The 21994-nt window shown below is 38.8% G+C and overlaps 1 protein-coding gene across 3 annotated transcripts in view; it reads right to left on the bottom strand.

Moving 5' to 3' along the window:
• The window catches only part of MARCHF8 (membrane associated ring-CH-type finger 8), a 134010-nt gene that overhangs the window by 69824 nt on the left and 42192 nt on the right, over window positions 1-21994 (bottom strand). Inside the window, exon 1 of one of the 3 annotated variants that reach the window (XM_035024051.1) lies at window positions 11545-11583. The exons of the other annotated variants lie outside the window; for them this stretch is intronic. The gene's annotated coding sequence lies outside the window, so the exon portion shown is untranslated. Of the gene's footprint in view, window positions 1-11544; window positions 11584-21994 lie in introns of those variants that run through there. 3 annotated transcript variants of the gene reach the window in all.

Raw genomic sequence — 21994 nt, 5'->3', positions numbered from 1 at the left:
GGGTGTGGCCTGCAGAGCTCACAGACTGTGAGCAGACTGTGATTTCTCTGCTCTGAGGCAGAGGGTTGGAAACAGTCTCTTCTGCTCTGACTCGCGGAAGAGATGCGGAAAGCCACCAGGGAAAGGCGCCAGAGAACAAAAGCCCCAAAAACTGATTCCTGCTGAGCCCATCCCCCGCCACAGGGGGGCAGGGCAACTCCGCCCAAACAGGGTTGCCTGAGTAACATCGTGGCAGGCCCCTCCCACAGAAGACAGGCTGGGAAAACAAGAGGCCAGCAACCCTAAGGTCCCAAGAAAACAGGTGCATCTTGCTTGGGTTCTGGTCAATAATTTGGACTCTATACATTCCATCAAACACCCATCAACAGAATGACTAGGAGGAGGAGCCCCCAAAATAGAAAAGACTCAGAGATTATGACTTATGCTGCAGATTTACAAATGGATGCAGATACAACCAAGATGTCGGAGATGGAATTCAGGCTACCAATTGTGAAGACAATGGCTAGAATGGAGAAATCAATTAATGGCAACACAGAGTCTCTAAGGGCAGAAATGAAAGCTGAATTGGCAGAACTTAAAAATGCTATCAATGCGATCCAATCCAATCTAGATAATCTAACAGCTAGGGTAACTGAGGCGGAAGAGTGAATAAGCGACCTGGAAGACAATATAATAGATAAAAAGGGAAAAGAGGAGGCCAGGGAAAAACAACTCAGAAGCCATGAAAATAGAATCAGAGAAATAAGTGACACCATGAAGCATTCCAATGTCAGAATAATTGGAATCCCGGTGGAGGGAGAGAGAGGACTAGAAGATGTATTTGAGCAAATCGTAGCTGAGAACTTCCCTAATCTGGGGAATGGAAGAAACATTCGAGTCCTAGAGGCAGAGAGGACCCCTCCCAAGATCAAGGAAAACAGGCCAACACCCCGGCATGTAATAGTAAAACTTGCAAATCTTAGAACCAAGGAAACCATCTTAAGGGCAGTTAGGGGGAAGAGATTCCTTACGTACAGAGGGAGGAATATCAGAATAACGTCAGACCTATCCACAGAGACCTGGCAAGCCAGAAAGGCCTGGCAAGACATATTCAGGGTACTAAATGAGAAGAACATGCAGCCAAGAATACTTTATCCAGCAAGACTGTCATTTAGAATGGATGGAGAGAGGCAGAGCTTCCACAACCGGCAGAAACTGAAAGAATATGTGACCACTAAGCCGGCCCTGCAAGAAATATTGAGGGGGTTTCTATAAAAGGAGAAAGACCCCAAGAATGATATACAACAGAAATTTACAGGGACAATCTATAAAAACAACGTCTTCATAGGCAACATGATGACAATTAATTCATATCTTTCAATAATCACTCTCAACGTGAATGGCCTAAACGCTCCCATAAAATGGCACAGTGTTGCAGACTGGATAAAAAGACAGGACCCATCCATATGCTGCCTACAAGAGACTCATTTTGAACATAAAGATACATCCAGACTGAAAGTGAAGGGATGGAGATCCATCTTCCACGCCAGCGGAGCTCAAAAGAAAGCTGGGGTAGCAATTCTTGTATCAGACAAATTAGATTTTAAACTAAAGTCTGTAATTAGAGACACAGAAGGACACTATATCATTCTTAAAGGGTCTATCCAACAAGAATATCTAACAATTGTAAATATCTATGCCCCCAACATGGGAGCAGCCATCTACATAAGGCAACTGTTAACCAAAATAAAGAGTCATATTGATAACAATACGTTAATTGTAGGAGACCTCAAGACTCCACTTTCAGCAATGGACAGATCATCTAAGCAGAAAATCAACAAGGAAACAAGAGCTTTGAATGATTCATTGGACCTGATGGACCTCATAGATATTTACAGAACATTCCACCTTAAAACAACAGAATACTCATTCTTCTCGAGTGCACATGGAACTTTCTCCAGAATAGACCACATACTGGGTCACAAATCAGGTCTCAACTGATACCAAAAGACTGAGATTACTCCCTGCATATTCTCAGACCACAATGCTCTAAAACTGGAACTCAATCACAAGAAAAAAATTGGCAGAAATTCAAACACGTGGAAGCTAAAGACCACTCTGCTCAAGAATGTTTGGGTCAACCAGGAAATCAAAGAAGAACTTAAACAATTCATGCAAACCAATGAGAATGAAAACACATTGGTCCAAAACCTATGGGATACTGCAAAGGCGGTCCTAAGGGGGAAATACATAGCCATCCAAGCCTCACTCAAAAAAACAGAAAAATCCCGAATTCACCAACTAACTCTATACCTTAAAGAACTAGAGAAAAAGCAACAAACGACGCCTAAGCCACGCATTAGAAGAGAAATAATTAAAATTAGAGCAGAAATCAATGAATTAGAAACCAGAAACACAGTAGATCCGATCAACAAAACTGGAATTTGGTTCTTTGAAAGAATTAATAAGATCGATAAACCACTGGCCAGACTTATCCAAAAGAAAAAAGAAAGGACCCTAATTAATAAAATTATGAATGAAGGGGGAGAGATCACAACTAACACCAAGGGAATAGAAACAATTATTAGAAATTATTATCAACAACTATATGCCAATAAACTGAGCAATCTGGATGAAATGGAGGCCTTCCTGGAAACCTATAAGCTGCCAAGACTGAAACAGGAAGAAACTGACAACCTGAATAGGCCAATAACCAGTAACGAGATTGAAGCAGTGATCAAAAACCTCCCAAAAAACAAGAGTCCAGGGCCTGATGGATTCCCTGGGGAATTCTACCAAACATTCAAAGAAGAAATAATACCTATTCTACTGAAGCTGTTTCAAAAAATAGAAACCGAAGGAAAACTTCCAAACTCATTCTATGAGGCCAGCATTACCTTAATCCCCAAACCAGGCAAAGACCTCATCAAAAAGGAGAATTTCAGACCGATATCCCTGATGAATATGGATTCCAAAATCCTCAACAAAATCCTAGCTAACAGGATCCAACAATACATTAAAAGGATCATCCATCACGACCAAGTGGGATTTATCCCCGGGATGCAAGGGTGGTTCAACATTCGCAAATCAATCAATGTGATAGGACACATTAATAAGAGGAGGGAGAAGAACCATACGGTCCTCTCAATTGATGCAGAAAAAGCATTTGACAAAATACAACATCCTTTCCTGATTAAAACTCTTCAGAGTATAGGGATAGAGGGAACATTCCTCAAGTTCATAAAATCCATCTATGAAAAACCCACAGCGAATATCAACCTCAATGGGGAAAAGCTGAGAGCCTTTCCCTTAAGATCAGAAACATGTCAAGGATGCCCACTCTCGCCACTATTGTTCAACATAGTTTTAGAAGTCCTAGCAACACCAATCAGACAACAAAAAGAAATAAAAGCTATTCAAATTGGCAAAGAAGAAGTCAAACCCTCTCTTTTTGCAGACGACATGATACTTTATGTGGAAAACTCAAAAGACTCCACCCCCAAATTACTAGAACTCATCCAGCAATTCAGTAATGTGGCAGGATACAAAATCAATGTACAGAAATCAGTTGCTTTCTTATACACTAACAACACAACTATAGAAAGAGAAATTAGAGAAACGATTCCATTTACAATAGCACCAAAAACCATAAGATACCTCGGAATAAACCTAACCAAAGAGGTAAAGGATCTATACTCTAGGAACTACAGAACACTCATGAAAGAAATTGAAGAAGACACAAAAAGATGGAAAAATATTCCATGCTCATGGATCAGAAGAATAAACATTGTTAAAATGTCTATGCTACCCAGAGCAATCTATACCTTCAATGCCATCCCGATCAAAATTCCAATGACATTTTTCAAAGTGCTGGAACAAACAACCCTAAAATTTGTATGGAATCAGAAAAGACCCCGAATCACCAAGGAAATGTTGAAAAAGAAAAACAAAGCTGGGGGCATCATGTTGCCTGATTTCAAGCTATATTACAAAGCTGTGATCACCAAGACAGCATGGTCCTGGCATAAAAACAGACACGTAGACCAATGGAACAGAACAGAGAACCCAGATATGGACCCTCAACTCTATGGTCAAATTATCTTTGACAAAGCAGGAAAAAACATGCAATGGAAAAAAGACAGTCTCTTCAATAAATGGTGCTGGGAAAGCTGGACAGCCACATGCAGAAGAATGAAACTCGACCATTCTCTAACACCATTCACAAAGATAAACTCAAAATGGATGAAAGACCTCAATGTGAGACAGGAATCCATCAAAATCGTAGAGGAGAACATAGGCAGTAACCTCTTTGACATCGGCCACAGCAACTTCTTTCAAGATACATCTCCAAAAGCTAGTGAAACAAAAGCAAAAATGAACTTCTGGGACTTCATCAATATAAAAAGGTTCTGCGCAGCAAAGGAAACAGTCAACAAAGCAAAGAGGCAACCCACAGAATGGGAGAAGATATTTGCAAATGACACTACAGATAAAGGGCTGGTATCCAAGATCTATAAAGAACTTCTCAAACTCAACACCCAAAAAACAAATAATCAAGTCAAAAAGTGGGCAGAAGATATGAAAAGACACTTCTCTGAAGAAGACATACAAATGGCTAACAGATACATGAAAAAATGTTCATCATCATTAGCCGTCAGGGAAATCCAAATCAAAACCACACTGAGATACCACCTTACACCAGTTAGAATGGCAAAAATGGACAGGGAAAGAAACAACAAATGTTGGAGAGGTTGTGGAGAAAGGGGAACCCTCTTACACTGTTGGTGGGAATGCAAGTTGGTACAACCACTTTGGAAAACAGTGTGGAGGTGCCTCAAAAATTTAAAAATAGAGCTACCCTATGACCCAGCAATTGTACTACTGGGTATTTACCCCAAAGACACAGATATAGTGAAAAGAAGGGCCGTATGCACCCCAATGTTCATAGCAGCAATGTCCGCAACAGCCAAACTGTGGAAAGAGCTGAGATGCCCTTCAACAGATGAATGGATAAAGATGTGGTCCATATATACAATGGAATATTACTCAGCCATCAGAAAGGATGAATACTCAACTTTTACATCAACATGGATGGGACTGGAGGAGATTATGCTAAGTGAAATAAGTCAAGCAGAGAAAGTCAATTATCATATGGTTTCACTTATTTGTGGAACATAAGGCATAACATGGAGGACATTAGGAGAAGGAAGGGAAAAATGGGGGTGGAACTGGAGGGAGAGATGAACCATGAGAGACTATGGATTCTGAGAAACAAACAGGGTTTTAGAGGGGAGGGGGGAGGGAGGAGGGGGATTGGTTAGCCTGGTGATGGGTATTAAGGAGGACACGTACTGCATGGAGCACTGGGTGTTATATGAAAACAATGGAGCGTGGATCACCACATCAAAAACCAATGATGTATTGTATGGTGACTAACATAACACATTAAAATTAAAAAAAAAAAAAGTTTAGTGTTCTAAAAGGTGGATGATCACAGATAACCAATAAAACAGGAAAATACAGGTGATATTAATGTCTAGATACTACAATCAATAATTAATAAAATGTTAGTGTCTACATACTACACATTACATAATCTACTCTATCTTAAGCCTTTGATGATGCTGACACAAGATGGAGCACTGTGCCCAACAAATGGTCTGAATATTTATGTTCACATTACACAAGACAAGAGGCACTTACTGCTTAGTTGTCGTATACTGTCTGGGAGATCACCACAGTCACTGGGGAGCAGTTTTTTCATCATTCATGCATCAAAGTTCTCTGCCCCAGATGGCAAACTCCATGTGGCCTCTTGGAATACTTATTCAAACTAACCATGTCCAGAGCCCCTACTACACATCATACCAATAGCTGCCTTTGGTGCTTCTAGTATAATAATCATTATTACATCATTGGTACATGACCATGACAAGCCTGAAGAGGACTATTTATGCCAGAGAAACACAAATGTGAGAGAGGGTTTTAAATATTTTGTAGAATTTTGAAGGACCGCCCCTCCTTACAGCCATTTAAGCTACTCTTCTGATATGAACCCCTATCTCCAGGTAACAGACCCGAAAGTCTGCCTGAAGCAATTCCTCTCCTATGCCATATTTAGGATAAAAATGATAATCTTAAAAACCAAACTGCAAAACAGACCATGCCACTTTTTATGTGAAGGTTCGTGTGAAAAGCATAAAGCAGGTATTACTCATACTATTTTCTTTGCATGATTTCCAAATATCTGTTTTATATCAATTCATCTGTAATGAAGAGCAATAGTTAAACCTCTGCACTATGCCTGACAATCCAGGCATGAGGACTTCAATTCCACTACTGCTAAAAATACAGCACAACTGATACGAACATCCACATCTAGAGGAAGTAGACAAACTGCCTGTCTAACAGTACGGAAATGGGGGCACCTGGCTGGCCCAGTCGGTAGAGTATGCAACTCTTGATCTTGTGGTAATGAGTTCCAGCCCCACGTTGCATATAGAGACTAGTTAAAAAAATAAAATCTTAAAAAAAAAAAAACACCCAAAAAAGGGGGGGTAATATGGAAACGGATATGCCATGTCAATGGATCAGAAGACTTACTATTGTGAAAGTGGCAATTCTCCCAAAACTGATACACACATAAAGCAGTCCCTATCAAAAATCTGGCTGACTTCTAGGCAGAAAGTAGACAAGCTGATCCTAGAATTCATATGGAAATTAGAGGGACCCATGATACTCAAAACAATCTTGAAAAAGAACAAAGTTGGAGAACTCACACTTCCCAATTTCAAAACTGACTACAAAGGAATGGTAATCAAGACATATGAAATTGGAATACGGATAGATATACAGATTAACAGAACAGAATTTAGAGTCAAAAATAAGCCCATGTGTCTATGGTCAATTGGTTTTTCAACAAGGGTTCCAAGACTATTCACTGGGGAAAGAACAGTCTTTTCAACATGCAGAAGAATCAATTTAGATTCCTGTATCACACAAAAAATAAACAAACTAAACATCACCAAAATAAAAACATTTGTGTTTCAACAGATATCATCAAGAAAGTGAAAAGACAACCACAGAACACAAAAAAATCATTTTGCAAAACATACAATAAGGAACTTGTATGTTGAATATATATAAAGGGCTGTCACAACTCAACAATAAATAGACAAATAACCCGATGAAAAATGTGTTGTTCAAGAGACTCTTAATTATACAGATTACTAGAGGAGAGGGAGATGGGAGGATGGGTCAAATAGGTGACAGGGATTAAGGAGTGCACTTGTGGAGATGAGCACAGGGTGAATTACTGTGTTGAATTACTATATTACATACCTGAAACTAATATAACATTGTTTGTTAACTAACTGCAATTAAAATAAAAACTTTTAAAAAAGGAAAAATGGGTTGTTCAACATCATTAGCCAACAGGAGAATGCAAGTCAAAACCATGAGATACATTCAATTATGGCTATATTTAAAGACAGATAAGTCATTGGGGAGGGTATGTGCTATGATGAGCGCTGTGAATTGTGTAAGACTGTTGAATCACAGACCTGTACCTCCGAAACAAATAATATATTATATGTTAAAAAAAAAAAAAAGAAGAAGAAGAAGATAGCAGGAAGGGGAAAATGAAGGGGGGGAATCGGAGGGGAAGACAAACCATGAGAGACTATGGACTCTGAGAAACAAACTGAGGGTTCTAGAGGGGAGGGCGGGTGGGGAGATGGGTTAGCCTGGCGATGGGTATTAAAGAGGGCACACACTGCATGGAGCACTGGGTGTTATAGGCAAGCAATGGATCATGGAACACTACATCAAAAACTAATGATGTAATGTATGGTGATTAACATAACATAATAAAAAAAAAATAAAGACAGGTAAGTGTTGGCAAGGATGTGGAGAATCTGAAACCCTCAGACAGTGCTGGTGGAACAATATGCAGCCGCTCTGGAAAACAGTCTGGATCTTCCTTAAAATGTGGAAATAACACAAATGTCCATAAATTAATGAATGGATAAATAAAACATGTCTATATAATGGAATATTATTTAGCAACAAAAAGGAATGAAATATGAATACATGCTACAACACGGATGAAACTTGAAAAAATTACACAAAGTGAAAGGACCAAATATTGTATGATTACATTTGTATGAAATGTCCAGAGCAGGCAAATCATAGAAACAGAAATTAGATTACTGGTTGCCAAAGACTATGGTAGGGATCGAGGATGGGGGCTGATGGCTAAAAGGGTTTCTTTCTGGAGTAATAAATATGTTCTAAAATTTATTATGGTCATGTTGCATAACTCTTAAGCATACTAAAAGCCACAGAATTAGGGGCACCTGGGTGGCTCAGTCGGTTAAGCGGCCGCCTTCGGCTCAGATCATGATCCCAGGGTCCTGGGATCGAGCCCCACATGGGGCTCCTTGCTCAGCGGGGAGCCTGCATCTCCCTCTCCCTCTGCCTGCCGCTCCCCCTGCTTGTGCTCTCTCTCTCTCACTCTCTCTGTGTCAAATAAATAAAATCTTAAAAAAAAAAAAGCCATAGAATTATATACTTTAAATGAGTGGATTGTAATGAATGTGAATTATCTCAATAAAGCTGCTTTTAAAAAGAATATATAAATAATTACTATGAATTAAGATAGAGAAAACTGACCCTCAACTCTATGGTCAACTAATTTTTGACAAAGCAGGAAAGAATATCCAATGGAAAAAAGACAGTCTCTTCAACAAATGGTGGTGGGAAAATTGGACAGCCACATGCAGAAGAATGAAACTAGACCATTTCCTTACACCATACACAAAAATAGACTCAAAATGGATGAAAGATCTAAATGTGAGACAGGAATCCATCAAAATCCCAGAGGAGAACACAGGCAGCAACCTCTGTGACCTCGGCTGCAGCAACTTCTTGCTAGACATGTCTCCAAAGGCAAGGGAAACAAGGCAAAAATGAACTATTGGGACTTGGTCAAGAAAAAAGGCTTTTGCACAGCAAAGGAAACCGTCAACAAAACCAAAAGACAACCGACAGAATGGGAGAAGATATTTGCCAATGACATATCAGATAAAGGGCTAGTATCCAAAATCTATAAAGAACTTACCAAACTCAACACCCAAAGAACAAATAATCCAATCAAGAAATGGGCAGAAGACATGAAGAGACATTCTCCAAAGAAGACATACAAATGGCCAACAGACACATGAAAAATGCTCCACCTACATCATTTGGCATCAGGGAAATACAAATCAAAACCACAATGAGATACCACCTCACACCAGTCAGAATGGCTAAAATTAAGTCAGGAAACGACAGATGTTGGCGAGGATGCGGAGAAAGGGGAACCCTCCTACACTGTTGGTGGGAATGCAAGCTGATGCAGCCACTCTGGAAAACAGTATGGAGGTTCCTCCAAAAGTGGAAAGCAGAGCTAACCTATGACCCAGCAATTGCCCTACTAGGGATTTACCCCAAAGATACAAATGCAGTGATCCAAAGGGGTACGTGCACCCCAGTGTTTATAGCAGGAATGTCCACAATAGCCAAACTATGGAAAGAGCCCAGATGTTCATCAACAGATGAATGGATAAAGAAGATGTGGTACAATGGAATACTACTCAGCCATCAAAAAAATGAAATCTTGCCATTTGCAATGAAGTAGATGGAATCAGAGGGTATTATGCTAAGCGAAATAAGTCAATCAGAGAAAGACAATTATTGTATGGTCTCACTAATGTAGAATTTAAGAAACAAAACAGAGGATCATAGGAGAAGAGAGGGAAAAAAAAAACGAAATCAGAGAATCATAAGAGACTCTTAATCATAGGAAACAAACTGAGGGTTGCTGAAGGGGTGGGGGTTGGGGGAATGGGGTAACTAGCTGATGTAATGAGCACTGGGTATTATATAAGACTGATGAATGGTCAGATGGTCAGTGGGCCTCTAACCCTGAAACTAATAATACATTAATGTTAATTGAATTTTTTTAAAAAGATAGATAAAACTGTTTTCCTTCGTGCTATCCCTACGTAATTTATCCGACGATATGGAGATAGCCACTGTTATCCTATCGCTTTTTTGGTTTTGAGAAAGATAACAAGAAGAGTGCAAAATCAGCAACCAGAAATCTAAGTTTAAGCCTTGACTCTTGAATACTGTGTGATGTTGGACAAACTGAGGAATTTCAAAGGCTCTGTCTCCTTCATCTGTAAAACAGAAAGGTAATAATCTCTCTTGCATTCACAGGGTTATTATAAAGACCAAAGAAGATTGTGTCCATGTGCACAAACGTCAGCACATTTTCCAGCCTGCTTTTTCAGGCATCTGCAATGATTTCCCTCACTGCCTCACAAGGGCCAGTTCATTTGCTTTGTCTTTCCAATACTATTTTCTGTCTTCCTACACCTCATTCTGATACAAGATTTACACAACTGAGAACTTCAAATCCTTTCTGACATTTAGGACCTCTAGCAGCATGACTCTGAGGGGAAACAAGGCTGACAATGCTATCCCTACAAGGGGAGAAGTAGGAAAGCCTGATCCTGACGACGATCAGCATGGCATAATAATCAAGCTATTCTATGTGCTTTCCAAATGGTCAAGATAAATGAAAGATTCTACCCATTCCAACAATGATGCTTGGGACAAATAGAGACAACAAAGAGGCAGCCAGGAGAAGACAAAGATGCCAGTCACAGCTTCCCTGAGGGACAGTCACCACAGGTCTGCATACCTCCCTGCACCCCTCCTTACAGGGTGCCAGGCTCCAACAGCAGCCTGCTCCTACCCATTGTGTGGTGTTGAATAGTAACATCCTGAATGGCACTCAGAATAAACAACTTTAAGTTAAGCCTGTTCTTATCAGAAGCACATTTCATACAAAAAATGAGAAGCTTGTGTACAGAAGCTAGCAGATACAAAAAAAAAAAAAAAAAAAAAAGGCAGTAAGATGAGAGAGGAGACCAGCTGTAATACACAGCACTGAATGAACAAAGCAGGACTTAACACAGTCAATGTGGACAGCGGGAAAAGGGAGACCATTTGAAAAGGAGGACTGACATAATCTAGTGAGGGGACCAAACCATACCCTGGTTTCTCACTGTGTATCCAGAAGACCAGGAGGCACAGAGGAGTGGGGGATTAAGGGAAGTTCACCAAGGGCACACTGAGCTTGACATGCCTGTGGGAAACCCAAGATATGCCCACAGTGTACACTGGGAATCACCAACACACCATGACACCTGAATACACAGGCACAGAATCCATTTTCCAAGGAAAACCTGCAGAATCAGTAGTTGATGACATTAGATGCTATAAACAAATGATAAAATCCAGTATCAATACAGAATTTTTAAACAGCAATGAAGAATCGCTAACTTTAAAAAACACCCATCTCAACCAAAATTTAACTTGACACTCAAACAGCAAAACTCCTAGAGGCATTCTAATTAAGCCGAGAAGCAAAATAAGCACATTGCCACTACTACTATTTAATACATAGTTAGATTTTTTCTGCTAATGTGATAAGACTTAAAAAGAGAACTTTACAGGGGTGCCTGCGTGGCTCAGTCAGTTAAGTGTCCAACTCTTGATCTCAGTTCAAATCTTGGTCTCCGGGTCATGAGTTCAGGCCCCGTGTTGGGCTCCACGCTGTGCATGGAGCCTACTTAAAAAAAAGAGAGAGAGAAAACTTTATAGTATAATAAGAGAGCTAAAGTCCAAAGGAATTTTCTAAGAACTACCAGAATCAGTTAAAGACATAAACATTTGGGTGCCTAGGTGGCTCAGTTCATTAAGCTACTGCCTTTGGCTCAGGTCATGATCCTAGAGTCCCAGGATGGAGTCCTGCTCATCAGGGAGTCAGCTTCTCCCTCTGACCCTCCCCGCTCTCATACTCTCTCTCTTTCTCTCTCTCTTTCTCTCTCAAATAAAAAAAAAATGTTTAAAAAAATAAAAGCTCTTTAAAATTTTTTTAAAAAATAAAAACAAACATTTGTATAAAATCATTAATGAATTCTAGTGTAAGAAAAAAGTACATAAATATATAATGTCACTACATGACTTTTATCTATGCCCTTCTCATTCTCAGCTCAGGGGCAATCCTTTTATACTTTCCTCAGGAGCTACAGAAAACAGTCACACCATCTTTTGAATTTGTCAATGAATCACACAAAACCAACAACATTTTTCTGGAGGGACAATATTGCATCTGACATTACAGAGTGACATATCCCAGTGTGCTTTTCACACGGAAACTTAACAGACTTCATTACTAACAAGCTAGTCAAAGGGGTTCTACCAGATGTATTTAATAAAAGCAAGTATTAATTTGGAAAAAAATATATATAATGTCACTAATATTCCTTTATACCAACATAACAAAAATCATGAAATAGAGATGAATGACATAAAAGCTACTTAAGAACTTTTAATGAAAAGCCTTCAGTGATTTCAGAGTATATTTGAAAACTATAATAGTTTGTTATAATAATAATTTGTATTCTTCCCAAATAAAGCATATATATAATGTAATTTCAAGGTCTAAGCAAGATTTTTCTATTTTACAAAATGATTCTAAAATTATGCATAAGAATTAATGAGAGGATCAAATAAAAATGTTGAGAAAGAAGCAATAGAGATGAATCCTCTTGAAATATAGACATAACAAAGCAATAATTATTATTAAAACAGCAAGATACAGAAGACTGAAAAGACAGTCCAGAAACTGAATGAATTATACAGAAGAGTAAAATAACAGCCCAAAATTATAGGAAAGGGACAAATAACTTTTTTTCAAATTTTTATTGTTATGTTAATCACCATACATCATTAGTTTTTGATGTAGTGTTCCATGATTCATTGTTTGTGCATAACACCCAGTGCTCCATGCAGAACGTGCCCTCTTTAATACCCATCACCAGGCTAACCCATCTTCCCACGCCCCTCCCCTCTAGAACCCTCAGTTTGTTTTTCAGAGTCCATCGTCTCTCATGGTTCATCTCCCCCTCTGATTTCCCCCCCTTCATTCTTCCCCTCCTGCTATCTTTTTTTTTTCTTAACATATATTGCATTATTTGTTTCAGAGGTACAGATCTGTGATTCAACAGTCTTGCACAATTCACAGCGCTCACCATAGCACATACCCTCCCCAGTGTCTATCACCCAGCCACCCCTTCCCTCCCACCCCACCCCCCACTCCAGCAACCCTCAGTTTGTTTCCTGCAATTAAGAATTCCTCGTATCAGTGAGGTCATATGATACATGTCTTTCTCTGATTGACTCACTTCGCTCAGCATAACACCCTCCAGTTCTATCCACGTCATTGCAAATGGCAAGATCTCATTCCTTTTGATGACTGCATAATATTCCATTGTATATATATACGACATCTTCTTTATCCACTCATCTGTCGATGGACATCTTGGCTCTTTCCACAGTTTGGCTATTGTGGACATTGCTGCTATAAACATCGGGGTGCACGTACCCCTTCGGATCCCTACATTTGTATCTTTGGGGTAAATACCCAGTAGTGCAATTGCTGGATCATATGGTAGCTCTATTTTCAACTTTTTAAGGAACCTCCATACTGTTTTCCAGAGTGGCTGCACCAGCTTGCATTCTCACCAACAGTGTAGGAGGGTTCCCCTTTCTCCTCATCCCCTCCAACATCTGTCATTTCCTGACTTGTTAATTTTAGCCATTCTGACTGGTGTGAGGTGGTATCTCGTTGAGGTTTTGATTTGGATTTCCCTCATGCCGAGCGATATTGAGCACTTTTTCATGTGTCTGTTGGCCATTTGGATGTCTTCTTTGGAAAAATGTCTGTTCATGTCTTCTGCCCATTTCTTGATTGGATTCTTTGTTCTTTGGGTGTTGAGTTTGATGAGTTCTTTATAGATTTTGGATACTAGCCCTTTATCTGATATGTCATTGGCAAATATCTTCTCCCATTCTGTCGGTTGTCTTTTGCTGTGCAAAAGCTTTTTATCTTGATGAAGTCCCAATAGTTCATTTTTGCCCTGGCTTCCCTTGCCTTTGGCAATGTTTCTAGGAAGAAGTTGCTGCGGCTGAGGTCAAAGAGGTTGCTGCCTCTGTTCTCCTTTAGGATTTTGAGGGACTCCTGTCTCACATTGAGGTCTTTCAACCATTTGGAGTCTATTTTTGTGTGTGGTGTAAGGAAATGGTCCAGTTTCAGTCTTCTGCATGTGGCTGTCCAATTTTCCCACCACCATTTCTTGAAGAGACTGTCTTTTTTCCATTGGACATTCTTTCCTGCTTTGTCAAAGATCAGGTGACCACAGAGTTGAAGGTCCATTTCTGGGCTGTCTATTCTGTTCCATTGATCTATGTGTCTGTTTTTGTGCCAGTACAATACTGTCTTGATGATGACAGCTTTGTAATAGAGCTGGAAGTCCGGAATTGTGATGCCGCCGGCTTTGCTTTTCTTTTTCAACATTCCTCTGGCTATTCGGGGTCTTTTCTGGTTCCATACAAATTTTAGGATTGTTTGTTCCATTTCTTTGAAAAAAGTGGATGGTATTTTGATGGGGATTGCACTGAATATGTAGATTACTCTAGGTAGCACTGACATCTTCACAATATTTGTTCTTCCAATCCATGAGCATGGAACGTTTTTCCATTTCTTTGTGTCTTCCTCAATTTCTTTCATGAGTATTTTATAGTTTTCTGACTACAGATCCTTTGCCTCTTTGGTTAGATTTATTCCTAGGTATCTTATGATTTTAGGTGCAATTGTAAATGGGATTGACTCCTTAATTTCTCTTTCTTCTGTCTTGTTGTTGGTGTATAGGAATGCCACTGATTTCTGTGCATTGATTTTATATCCTGCCACTTTACTGAATTCCTGTAGGAGTTCTAGCAGCTTTGGGGTGGAGTCTTTTGGGTTTTCACATAAAGCATCATATCGTCTGCAAAGAGTGAGAGTTTGACTTCTTCTTTGCCGATTTGGATGCCTTTTATTTCTTTTTGTTGTCTGACTGCTGTGGCTAGGACTTCTAATACTATGTGGAATAGCAGTGGTGAGAGTGGACATCCCTGCCACGTTCCTGACCTTAGGGGGAAAGCTCTCAGTTTTTCCCCATTGAGAATGGTATTCGCTGTAGGTTTTCAGGGACAAATTACTTCTTAACTGATGTTGGGATAACTGGGTAAGAATTTGGAAGGGAAAAGAATATCAATTAAGACTCACACTTCATTCACTGAAATAAATTCTGATGGATATAAAAGTTAAATGTTTAAAAAATCCACATAAAACCATAAAATGCATTAAGGATGAATATCTTAAGGAACTAAAGGGAGACTGACTTCCTAAGCTTCAAATTAATGGAAAAAAGTTACAAAAGAAAAGGATTTATAGATATGACCCTATAATTAAAAACAAAAATAAATAGAAAAAAAAAAAAAGACTGGAAAACATTTGTAGAATACAGGACAGAAAATCAGTATCTTTTATATATAAGAAGTTAATACAAATAGCTTTTCAAAAACATTAAAATCCCCACAGATAAAATGGGCTTAGGAACAGCTGCTTCACAAAAGAGGACACAGCAAAGGTCCTCACTTAACATTTTAATAATCAGGGAAAAGCAAGAGCTCAAAGAACCATTTTTTCTCTTCACAAAATTCTACAAAAAATATGACGAAACCTACCACTGACCACTAAGTGCTGAGCCTATGTTCTTATGATCCTCTGATAGTATCATAAACTCAGAATGCCTATCAGGAAAAATGCTGAGCAACAGGGCTGAGAAACTGTGGAAGAGCTTACCTTTGGGAAGCTTAGCCTGAGAAAATACACAAAAATCTACAAGCCCCAAGATTTTCACGATAACATTATTTACAGCAAAGAAAAACACAAAGTTCCCTTAATTTCCTCAAATTGGGGAAAAGCTAATTAAATCGCAGTGCTGTACAATCAAAGGAATGTTACGTAGGCATTAGAAGCAAGAGAAACATAGGTTTCTCTTGCAGATGATATAAATTATACACACATTATAATTACAAATATGTTAATTTGTACATGAATAAAGTAGGAAGATGCCTTTTCAGGACACATGGTGCTCGTTTTATGCTCCTTCTCAATTTTTTCAGCATTTCCTTTAATATTTTTGCATAGTTCTCTCCCTTTAAAAACAACATTGTGTTGGGACGCCTGGGTGGCTCAGTCGGTCAGGCGTCTGCCTTTGGCTCAGGTCATGATCCCAGGGTCCTGTGATTGAGTCCCATATCAGGCTCCTTGCTCAGGAGGGAGCCTGCTTCTTCTCTGCCTGCTGTTCCCCAGCTTGTGTTCTCTCTCTCTCTCTCTCTGACAAATAAATAAATAAATCTTTTAAAAATAAATACATAAATAAAAATAAAAACAGAGGGCGCCTGGGTGGCTCAGTTGGTTAAGCGACTGCCTTCAGCTCAGGTCATGATCCTGGAGTCCTGGGATGGAGTCCCGCATCGGGCTCCCTGCTCGGCAGGGAGTCTGCTTCTCCCTCTGACCCTCCTCCCTCTCATGCTCTCTGTCTCTCATTCTGTCTCAAATAAATAAATAAAATCTTTAAAAATAAATAAATAAAATAAAAACAGCATTGTGCATTGTGGTAACAGTTTACCTTTCTTCACAGTGTTTTATTATGTCTGACTTTCATTCTAAAGTTACTGATTTTGGAGACTGCATTATTTCATATCCTACACATAGTAAGACTTCATTAATATTTTCATGTCACACTATTTCTAGTTTGTATATTTCTCACAAAATGGAATGGCTATTACACACCAGCAGAAATGGAGACTCAGAACATGAACATGTAGCAAACAGGAGTCTAGTATTATAATACGGCGCACAGAGGAGGTTACTACTCATCCACTGTTAATAAATCTGAGCATCTGTCCAACACTTAGAAAGCCCTGTTGCTTACATTGTTTTTTTTTTTTTTTTTCAGTATATGTTTATCCCTGTTACTATGGCAGAAACATATCTGTGGCAGGAACCATCACCTTTCACAGAACACAGAAAAGAATAAACATGGACTCAATAAATGTGTTTTCCTTCTAATCATGGTTATATCTTGTTCCAAAATAGTAGATGCCTTCTTTCCACCAAGAGAATCAATTGTTCTCTCTTAACAAGAGATGTCTATTTGTGAAGAAAGCCCATGTGCCCAGGGTCTGACCATGAGATTAGGCACTTTTGCTGTTCAAACTGCATTTACTATAAAAGCTCCTCAATTTCCTGCCACCAATCACATAAACTTGCCTACTGTCCCCAACGCTTTCATGAGTTATGTGAATTATATTATGTGATTTAAAGGAAAAGGAGACCCCTGCTCTGGGAATGTACCTGGGCTCTCTGCCCTCCTCTTCATCTGGTTATTCAGTGGCCTCACTTATCAGCGATCCTCCTACCTCATACTTTGATCCTCTCCTTTCAAAGGTTCCTTCACATCAACAAAGTAAGTTTTCCAAGGAAATACTAGATGCTACTAAAGATTTATTAAATTCCACATCAATAAATAATTTTAAAGTACTTTGTGGATCTCCCATTTTAAAAACAAAAATAAAAACGCTTCCAATTCTCCTATCCTGTTTCCCTCTACGACAAAACTTTCTGACCTGTGCACAATGTTCTTCACTTTCTTGCCTTTCACAATTCAATTTAATGCAATCCAACCTCTGTTCCCCCACTTCACAGAAAATGTTCATGGCCTTTCTTATTTACTGATCAAACTTGGAAGAAGAGCTCCAAATGAAAGTAACCAAAATAATACATACAAAACAACAACAACAACTAGGGGGAATAAAGATAATTTTCTAAAGTTTTTAAAACTCCTTTAAGTAAGTCAGTCAATATCCTCTGAGATGTACAGATGATATACCATCCACAGAGCTAAAATATGATAATATGAAAAAGAAAAAAATACTCTTGAAAATTAAAAATTATAAGCAAAATTAGAAATTCAACAGAAGGTTTAGAAAAATCAAGTCACAGAGCTTGCCCAAAAAAGTACAAAAGTATGCAAGAGAAGACAGAGAAAATAAGACAGAGAAGACAGAAGGATCTGAGGATATAAGGGTATATGCAGATCAGTTTAGAAATTCCAACATCTGACCCAAACGGAGTTCCAGAAAGGAGGAGCAGAGAAAACAGAGGGAAGGAAATAATGAGAGAAATGAACAAGAAGTTCCCCCAAACTGAAAGATGCAAGTCCCCAGATTGAAACAGCCCAGTATGCACCTAGTACAATGAACTGAATTTTAAAAAGAAAATAAGACAAAATTTTAAAAGGTCCACATGAACACATATAATCATAAAACCCCAGGATACCAAGGGCAAAGAAAAATCTGAAAAAGAAAATGTCCTCAGGAAAGGGGGGGGGGGAGTGAGGACCAGGGAGTAGGGGGTATTACATCCCAAAGAGATAAATACATCAAATGGAATTAGACCTCTTAACAGCACCAGCACCAATGGATCTAGAGGACAGAGGCATAATGCCTTCAAAGCTCTGAGGGAATATTCCACACTGAATTTCATATCCAGCCAAACTATCAAATAAATGAGAAAAGAGAATAACGGTATCTCATGGTATGAGTGAAGTCAGAATATAAATTTCCCACACACCTTCTTAAAGAAAATTCCGGGAAGATGTACTCTAGTGAAATAAAGGACTAAATCAAGGAAGAGAAAAACACAGAATGCACAAAATAGTCATTATAACTTAGGAGAAGCACACAAAGTGAAGTTCCAGGCTTATAGCTACACAGCAGGCCTAGGAAGTATAGTACAGAATGGAACAGACATATGGAACACTTCCAGGGACAGGTCTCCAGAACAAAAGAAGTCTCAACAGGGAAGACAGAATAACAGATAATATGGATACCTTAGAGAACTGAGGATAAGTATAATAAAAATCATACAAGTGAAAATAAAAAGTAATTAACAACAAAACTACAGCAGAGTGAAAATGTAATCATTCAGCTCTAAACTGAACAATATTTAATACTGATAATGATGTAAACACTTTAATGCTATAAACGACACTGTGATATAAGCAAATCAGGAGGATTGGGAAAAGAGAGGTGGGGTATGAAAGGAAGTCAACAGAAAGTTTCTAATACTTATAAGTCAAAAAAAAGGATAAGCATATCATTTGAGAATATCCAGGCAACTAGGAGAAGACACAACTGAGATATACACAGCCACCCTGGGGAGCAAAACAATGGTTGTGGAGAAGTGGAGCACAGTTATAGGACTTTGAGTGCTACAATCTCTGATCCACAATTTGGATTGTCCCATATATCCTACTTTTTGACAGCAAAACAGAGCTCTTGTATACTCTAGAGCTCTTCTAAACTGTCATTTCTTCACTTTCTATGCACATTCCATCTCACTGCAATCTGGCTTCAATACAGTAAAGTCAACAGTGTTCTCTATGCTGTTAAGCCTAAAGGACATTTTCTAGCTCTCATGTTATTGGTTTTTCTTTTAATTCTAGGAGAGTTAAATAGTGTTGTATTAGTTTCAGGTGTACAACATAGTGATTCAACAATTACATACATTACCCAGTGCTCATCAAGACAAGTGTCCTCCTTCATCCCCATCTCCTATTTCACCCATCCCTCCCACCCTCCACCCCTCTGATAACCATCAGTTTATTTTCTATACTTAAGACTCTTCTTGTCTCTCTCTCTCTATTTTTTCCCTTTGCTTGTTTTGTTTCTTAAATTCCATGTGAGTAAATTCGTATGGTATTTGGTATTTGTCTTTCTCTAACTGACTTATTTCACTTAGCATTATAACCTCTAGCTCTAACCATGTCATTGCAGATGGCAAGATTTTGTTTTTTTTATGGCTGAATGATATTCCATTGTGTATGTATGTATACACACACACACACACACACACACACACACACACCCCACATCTTCTTCATTCATTCATCAATGGACTCTTGGCCTGCTTCCTAATTTGGCTATTGTAGATAATGCTGTTATAAACATAGAGGTACATGTATCCCTCTGAATTAAGTGTTTTTATATTTTGGGGGTAAATACCCAGTAGTGCAATTAACTTCATCATAGGGTAGTTCTATTTTTAACTTTTTAAAAAAAGATTTTATTTATTATTAGAGAGCAAGAAAACACAAGCAGGGGGAGCAGCAGAGGGAGAGGGAGAAGCAGGCTCCCGGCCGAGCAGGGAGCCTGACATGGGGCTCAATCCCAGGACCCTGGGATCATGACCTGAGCTGAAGGAAGACGCTTAACCAACTGAGCCACCCAGGCACCCCTATTTTTAACTTTTTGAAGAACCTCCATACTACTTTCCAGAGTTGCTGCACCAGTTTGCATTCCTACCAACAATGCAAGAGGGTTCCTTTTCTCCACATCCTCACCAACACTTGTTTGTTTCTATTTTAGCCATTCTGACAGGTGTGAGGTGATATCTCTTGTAATTCTGATTTTCATTTCCCTGATAAGTGATGTCAAGCATCTTTTTATGTGTCTGTTGGAGATCTGGATGTCTTCTGTGGAGAATGTCTGTTCATGTCTTCTGCTCATTTTTTAATTGGGTTATTGGTTTTTTGGGTGCTGAGTTTTGTAAGTTCTTTATACATTTTGGATACTAACCCTTTACTGGATATGTCATTTGCAAATATTTGCTCCCATTCCATAGGATGTCTTTTAGTTTTATTGAATTTTCCTTTGCTGTGCAGCTTTTTATTTTGACGAAGTACCAACAGTTTATTTTTGCTTTTGTTTCCTTCACTGCAGGAGACAGATCTAGAAAGAAGTTGCTATGGCCTATGTCAAAGAAGTGACTGCCTGTGTTCTCTTCTACAGTTTTTATGGTTGCAGGTCTCACATTTAGGTCTTTCATCCATTTTGAATTTATTATCAGTTTGTTCAATTTTTCTTTCTTCCTGCTTCAGTTTTGCTAGGGTATGTTTCTAGGAATTTATCCATTTCTACTAGGTTGTCCAGTTTGTTGACATATAGTTTTTCATAATATTCTTTTACATTTGTTTATATTTCTGTGGTGTTGGTTATTTCTCCTATTTCATTTGTGATTTTTTAATCCTTTCTCTTTTTTTTTTCTTTTTTTGAGGAGCCTGGCTCAAGGTTCATCAATTTTATTAATCTTTTCAAAGAACCAGCTCCTGGTTTCATTAATTTGTTCTACGGTTTTTTGTTTCTATATCATTTATTTCTGCTCTAATCTTTATTATTTCCTTTCTTCTGCTGGTTTGGGGTTTGTGTGTTCTTCTTTTTATAGCTCTTTTAGGTGTAAGGATAGGTTGTTTATTTGAGATTTTTCTTGCTTTTTGATGCAGGCCTTTGCTATAAACTTCTCTCTTAGAAATGCTTTTGCTTCATGCCAAAGGTTTTGGACTGCTGTGTTTTCATTTTCGTTTGTTTCCATGTACTTTTTGATTTCTTCTTTGACCCATTCTCTAGTGCTTATGTTATCTGACCTGACACCTTTACCCCTCCTAGTCTTCAAATATTCTCTTCTTTTGATTTACATGATGCAACATTCTCATAGTTTTCCTCCTACTTGTCCTTCACCTTTGTAGATCTGTTTCCTTTAACAGAATTTTTTTTTAAGATTTTTATTTATTTATTTGGGAGAGAGAGCATGAGAGACAGCACGAGCAAGGAGGAGGACAGAGGGAGAAGCAGACTCCCCGCTGAGCAGGGAGCCCGACGTGGGACTCAATCCCAGGACCCTGGGATCATGACCTGAGCCGAAGGCAGCCGCTTAACCGACTGAGCCACCCAGGCGCCCCCTTTAACAGAATATTAAATGGTAGGATTCCCCAAAGCTCCATTTTACTCTCTCTGCTTCTCATTCTGTGTTCCCTTTTCCTGGGTTATGTAACCCGTAACTGTGGCTTCAATGACTACCTTTTTGCATTTTACTCAAAAAGAAAACACTGACAAATTAGACTTGATCAAATTTTAGACTTTTGTGCTTTAAAAGACATCATTAAGA

This window comes from Mirounga leonina, unplaced genomic scaffold, assembly GCF_011800145.1.
Source record: "Mirounga leonina isolate KUSES-001 unplaced genomic scaffold, KU_Mleo_1.0 Mir_114, whole genome shotgun sequence".
NCBI classification, from domain to species: domain Eukaryota; kingdom Metazoa; phylum Chordata; class Mammalia; order Carnivora; family Phocidae; genus Mirounga; species Mirounga leonina.
Note: the sequence above shows the minus strand (reverse complement) of the source record. Positions and strands in the feature narration are given on the sequence as shown.